General features: G+C 39.1%; 1 pseudogene; it reads left to right on the top strand.

Annotated features, from left to right (window-relative positions):
- Nucleotides 1-1,226: 1,226 nt before the first annotated feature.
- Nucleotides 1,227-3,763, top strand: LOC129489634 (E3 ubiquitin-protein ligase ARIH2-like; annotated as a pseudogene).
- The last annotated feature ends 2,636 nt before the right edge of the window (nt 3,764-6,399 follow it).

Below are 6,399 nucleotides of genomic sequence, written 5' to 3'. Positions count from 1 at the left end.
AGATAGCTAGAACAAAAATCTGATCACATCTCTTTCTGCTTGAAGTCTTTCATAGGTATTCCTATCCATTACCACAAACATCCAAATGAATGTTACCATTCTTGCACTCATTTCTTACACGACCCATGCTATACTGAACTATCCTGTAGTTTTTCCACTTATATTACTTGGTTCAGTACCTCCACAAGAAATGAAAGGAGTATTTGCACACTAGAATTATAAGAGAGAATGTATCAAATATTTTACATTTTTATCTCATTTATTTTTTGCTCAACTTTAAGAGGGAGGTATAATCGTTATCCTCATTTTAAAAAGAAAAAATAGGGCATTTGAGAGGCTACATAAGCTGCCCAATGTGGCAAGAAGATAAACAGACAAGGCTAGAATAAAACTCACATCTTTCTTCTCCACAGCTATGTCTTTATCCTCTATGCCTTTTTGCTGTTCCATAGGCTATCCTTTCTGCCCAGAATTTCTTCTTTCTCTCCTCTTTGCTGTCAAATAAACTACAGTTACTCTTTTTAACTTAGCTAAAATGTCATCTTTTTTTCTAAAGCTTTCCCAAGAATCTCTAGAATCTCTCCTTCCACTTCAGCAGGATAAAAGCTTCAAACTTTGAACTTTAAAATACCTGGTATCTACCTTTTCTGTAAGATGTATTATGTTATACTATAATTATCTATTTAGGCATATTTTCCTCACCAGATTTAGTGCATGACTCACTTCCCTGTATTGTTTTGTTTTCTACATAGACTTATCTATGCATAAGTGTATGCATCCAGAAACAGTCTGTGGTTAATTGATTGACGAGTGCTATATAATTTGACTTTAAAATGCCCAAGAATCTAGAAGTGATATGCATAAATGATCTTAGTTAAATGGAGCTTTCACATTGTACATAGCTTCAAGCAGTGAATTTCAACTGTGAAGTTAAAACTTCTTATTGGAGAAAACAGAATCTCAGAGTATTAGTGATATGTGCAGCTTGTGCAATTTATTAGTATATGTTTGGGAAAATTTTCCCTTCCAAATGCTAATTAGGGAATATAAAAGGTAAACACATGTTTTGACACGTTTATATGTAACATAGTTCTCAATATGTATGCACTATATTCTAAACCTATTGAAAGTGGCCATGGCTGGACCGACGTTGGCCAGTCACCTCTGCCTCTGCTGCAGCTGGGCCCCAATCAGATCCCTCTGGCCCAGCCTGACTCGGTCTGGCTCACCCGGGCTCAGCGGCCGCGGAGCCACAGCTCCAGATGGAAATCATATTACATAGGGTATTTGGGTGACATCTGCCTGAGAGATCTCTAAGAATTACAGAAAACAAAAATACTAATGCACTTGAGAAAGCAGTAGTTTTTGGGGGAGGGGGAAAAAGCAACTGCTTTTCTGCAACTTGGCTGGATGCTAAAATGTCCGTGGAAATGAATAGCCAGGTGTCTGACAGCAGTGAAAGGCACTATGACTCAAATTGTGAGGAAGAGGAAGAAGAAGAGGATAAAGACCCTGGGGACATAGAGGACTATTACCTGGGAGTACCCAGAGATGTGGAGCAGCAGGGGGCTGATGCCTTTGATCCTGAGGAGTACCAGTTCACTTACCTGATCTACAAGAAATCAGAGGGTGCCCTGAATGAGCACATGACCATCTTAGCCTCTGTCCTAAAGTTATCTCATTCAGTTGCTAAACTTATATTAGTTAATTTCCACTGGCAAGTTTCAGAGAGATTGGACAGATACAAGTCCAATTCTGCTCAACTGCTCGTTGAGGCTCGAGTTCAGCCTAATCCATCAAAACATGTTCCCGCATCTCATCCCCCTCACCACTGTGCAGTGTGTATGCAGTTTGCGGGAAAGAAAAACCTACTCTCCCTGGTCTGTCAGCACCAGTTTTGCTGCAGCTGCTGGGAGCAGCACTGCTCAGTTCTCATTAAGGATGGTGTGGGCGTGGGAGTCTCTTGCATGGCTCAGGACTGTCCCACTTCATACACCAGAGGACTTTGTGTATCCATTGCTTCCCAATGAAGAATTGAGAGAGAAATACAGGTGCTACCTCTTCAGGGACTATGTGAAGAGTCATTACTAGCTCCAGCTGTGCCGTGGTGCAGACTGCCTCATGGTTATTCGGGTACAGGAGCCTAGAGCTCACCGCGTATAGTGCAATAGGTGCAACGAGGTCTTCTGTTTCAAGTGTCATCCAATATATCACTCACCCACAGACTGCGTCACAATCCGAAAACGGCTCATGAAGTGTGCAGACGACTCTGAAACAGCTGACTACATTAGTGCTCACACTAAAGATTGTCCCAAATGCAACATCTGCATTGAGAAGAATGGAGGCTGCAGTCACATGCAATGTTCCAAATGTAAACACGACTTCTGCTGGACATATCTAGGAGATTGGAAGGCACATGGCAGTGAATAATATGAGTGCAGTACTTACAAGGAGAATCCTGACATTGTGAACCAGCGCCAACAAGCCCAGGCGAGGAAAGCCCTCAAGAAGTACTTATTCTACTTTGAGAGGTGGGAAAACCACAACAAAAGCTTGCAGCTAGAGGCACAGACATACCAGCGGATTCACGAGAATATTCAGGAGAGGGTCATGAACAATCTGGGGTCATGGATTGACTGGCAGTACCTACAGAATGCAGCCAAGCTCCTGGCCAAGTGTTGATACACCCTGCAATACATCAACCCATATGCATATTACATGGAGTCTGGACCCAGGAAGAAGCTGTTTGAATACCAGCAGGCTGAGCGGGAGGCTGAGATTGAAAACCTCTCATGGAAAGTGGAGCATGCAGACTGCTATGACAGAGGGGACTTGGAGAACCAGATGCATATAACTGAGCAGTGGAGGAGAACCCTGCTGAAGGATTTCCATGACACCTAAGTTGGGATGTGGATGTGCGGGGGTGAGGAAGATAAGGCTGCAAGGTCTCCCGGCTGCCGTACTACATGCTGCAGGCTCTGCCTTTCATGACCCCTGGCGACAGCCAGGGCTCCACTCCTGAGAGACACTGGCAACACCTCTTAGTTAATTTCTGTTTTCTTCTCTTTTCACTTTTTGTTTCTGCCAGGGTAGAGGCCATGTTGAACTGGTCTCTTTTCAGGACTTTTACTTCCCCCTGGATGGTTGTTGAGAGGGAGGGAAAGTGGTTTTTGGATAGCTATTAATAATATTAGATCATTACAACTTATGTAACTTTCAAAGTCTGTACAATTATACAAAAAAAGGCAAACTATAGGATAACACAGAGCCCTTTTTGAAAATAAATTGGCATTGGAGTGTAAAAAAAAAAAAAAAGAAAAGAAAAAGAAAGTAGCCATGGCTATAAAAGAGTAAGAAATAGCAATATAAAGCTCAAGTACACTTGGCAGGATATTAAGGTCCCATAAAACAGGACAAATTAAAAAATTACCAACCATTTCACAGAATCATGCCACCAAAAATATAAGGAATCTGGTCCTAACGAATCAAATTAATTGATTCCCCATTTAATAAGTGGTGTTGGGAAAACTGGCTAGCCATATGCAGAAAACTGAAACTGTACCCCTTCCTTACACCTTATACAAAAATCGACTCAAGATGGATCAGAGACTTAAATAAACATAAACCTAGGACCATAAAGATCCGAGAAGAAAGCCTGGCCAATACCATTCAGGACATGGGCATGGGCAAAGACTTGATGTCTAAAACACCAAAAGCAATGGCAACAAAAGCCAAAATTGACAAATGGGATCTAATTAAGCTAAAGAGCTTCTGCACAGCAAAAGAAACTATCATCAAAGTGAATAGGCAACCTACAGAATGGGAGAAACTTTCTGCAATCTATTCATCTGATAAAGGGCTAATATCCAGAACTATAAAGAACTTAAACAAATTTACAAGAAAAAAGCAAACAACTCCATCAAAAAATGGGCAAAGGATATGAATGGACACTTCTCAAAAGAAGACATTTATGCAGCCAACAGACATATGAAAAAATGCTCATCACTGGTCATTAGAGAAATGCAAATCCAAACCACAATGAGATACCATCTCATGCCAGTTAGAATGGTGATCATTAAAAAGTAAGGAAACAGATGTTGGAAAGGTTGTGGAAAAATAGGAACGCTTTTACACTTGGTGGGAGTGTAAATTAGTTCAACCATTGTGGAATACAGTGTGGCGATTACTCAAGGATCTAGAACCAGAAGTCGCATTTGACCCAGCAATCTCATTACTGGGCATATACCCAAAGGATTATCAATCATTCTACCATAAAGACACATGCACACGTATGTTTATTGCGGCACTACTCACAATAGCAAAGACTTGGAACCAACCCAAATATCCATCAATGATAGACTGGTTTAAGAAAATGTGTCACCTATACACCATGTAATACTATGCAGCCATAAAAAGATGAGTTCATATCCTTTGCAGGGACATGGATGAAGCTGGAAACCATCATTCTCAGCTGTCACAAGATCAGAAAACCAAATACCGCATGTTCTTGCTCATAAGTGGGAGTTGAACAATGAGAACACATGGACACAGGGAGGGGAACATCACACACCAGGGCCTGTGGGGGGTGGGGAGCTAGGGGAGGGGTAACATTAGGAGAAATACCTAATGGAGGTGAAGGGTTGATGGGTGCAGCAAATCACCGTGGCACATGTATACCCATGTAACAAAACTGCACGTTCTGCACATGTAACCCATAACTTGAAGTATAATTTTTAAAAAAAGGAAAAAGAAAGTGGCCATGGCTATAAAACAGTAAGAAATAGCAAAATAAAGCTCAAGTACACTTGGTAGGATATTAAGGGCCCATAAAAGAGGACTAATTAAAAAATTACCAGCCATTTCACAGAATCATGCCACGAAAAGTATAAGGAATCTGGTCCTAACGAATCAAATTAATTTGATAATATTCCCATTTTTTCCTGGCCTATATACTTAGATAAATGTCATAGATTTGGAGTTTATTTCAGGAAATGTCCACAGACATAAATCTTAACAGCTCAAAAAATAATATGTTTTCCAGTAGGTTGGAGAAAATATATAGTGACTTTTTCCCCTTAAATAGGAACTGGTATATGTAAATAAATGCTAATTTATCAATAATACTCCTGTGTTAATTTATCAATAATACTCTTTTACTTGGTCTTTAAGATGCTGTCAAACATCTTTTAGTATTGCCTTATTGTTTTATCAGAAAGCCAGCATCAAGACTTGTATGACTTTTTTCTTCCTATGATGACTGGAACATAAGCTCAATGTATACTCTTTGGCGGTGGCATCTTTTGATTTTATTTTCAGAAAACTAGTACATTTAAGAAAAACTTTCTAAAACTGAGAACGTTTTCACTATGCAAAGGCCATCCTTAGTCTGGATTGAGATTTACTTTTATAACATTGGTTATTAGATTTTTTAGCATACTGCATTTTCTCTCTGGTTTTAAAAGACACACTATGAATATGATGAACCATGGGCTATGGACATATTAAAACTCTTTTAGATAAAATACCACTCCAATTTCTTTTCTGAATTGGCTTTTCACAACTTTATTTGTTTTATTATTTTTGTTCTTATATATCTTGCCTTCCTAGAGCGTATTTCAAAACGTTTATTTACTTTCTCCAAATACCTAGAGGGGTCACATTTATATTTTCCTTATTATTCCTTGTGGCCTCATATTTACAGATAAGTCCTTTATAATGCAGTTTATATTATGATGAAAAGGACATAAGGGACCCTGGCTTTATTTTTTGTGCAGTCTCTAAACCCGAGGATGTACTGTGTAGGGAAATATTCATTTCCCGTACAACTACATCAAACCAGTGACAGTGACTAGCTGAAAAGAATTTTCAACCTTGTACATTATAGCTTTACTTAATTAGTGACATCATATAACAAGATAAATTATGAATTTAGAAAATCATTATTCGGTAAATGAATGCTTGTCAGTTTCTCTGAAGGCAAATTAATCTTCCAGCATCAGAAGGCCTAAAGGAACAGGCAGAATCACAGATAACACTGTTATACAAAGTCTTTTCCCTCATAAATTGGTGATTCTGCCCATCAGTGTGCTCTTTTTGTTAGAGTAGTGGATAATAGCCTGATTCTGGAGAAAATGTTCATCTTTGGAAGCTGTTGAAAATCTTGAGGGAGCAACATTGTTTTGCATTCAAATCATAATTTATAAGATCTAAGATTTATACATGGCATGTGCTCTTTATGATTAATTGGAGTAAGACATTAGTTTTCCAGTTTTCTCTAGGATATTCAGTATTTAGAAAAAAGGAATGTACCAAAAGCTACAGGACTCTACTTAGACCTGAACTCACTTAGGTGCATGGAAATAAATATCTCCTATTCCTCATCAGGGTGATCTGTTCTTT

Source organism: Symphalangus syndactylus, chromosome 1 (assembly GCF_028878055.3).
Source record: "Symphalangus syndactylus isolate Jambi chromosome 1, NHGRI_mSymSyn1-v2.1_pri, whole genome shotgun sequence".
Classification (NCBI taxonomy): Eukaryota; Metazoa; Chordata; class Mammalia; order Primates; family Hylobatidae; genus Symphalangus; species Symphalangus syndactylus.
This window is presented reverse-complemented; position numbering and strand designations above follow the sequence as displayed.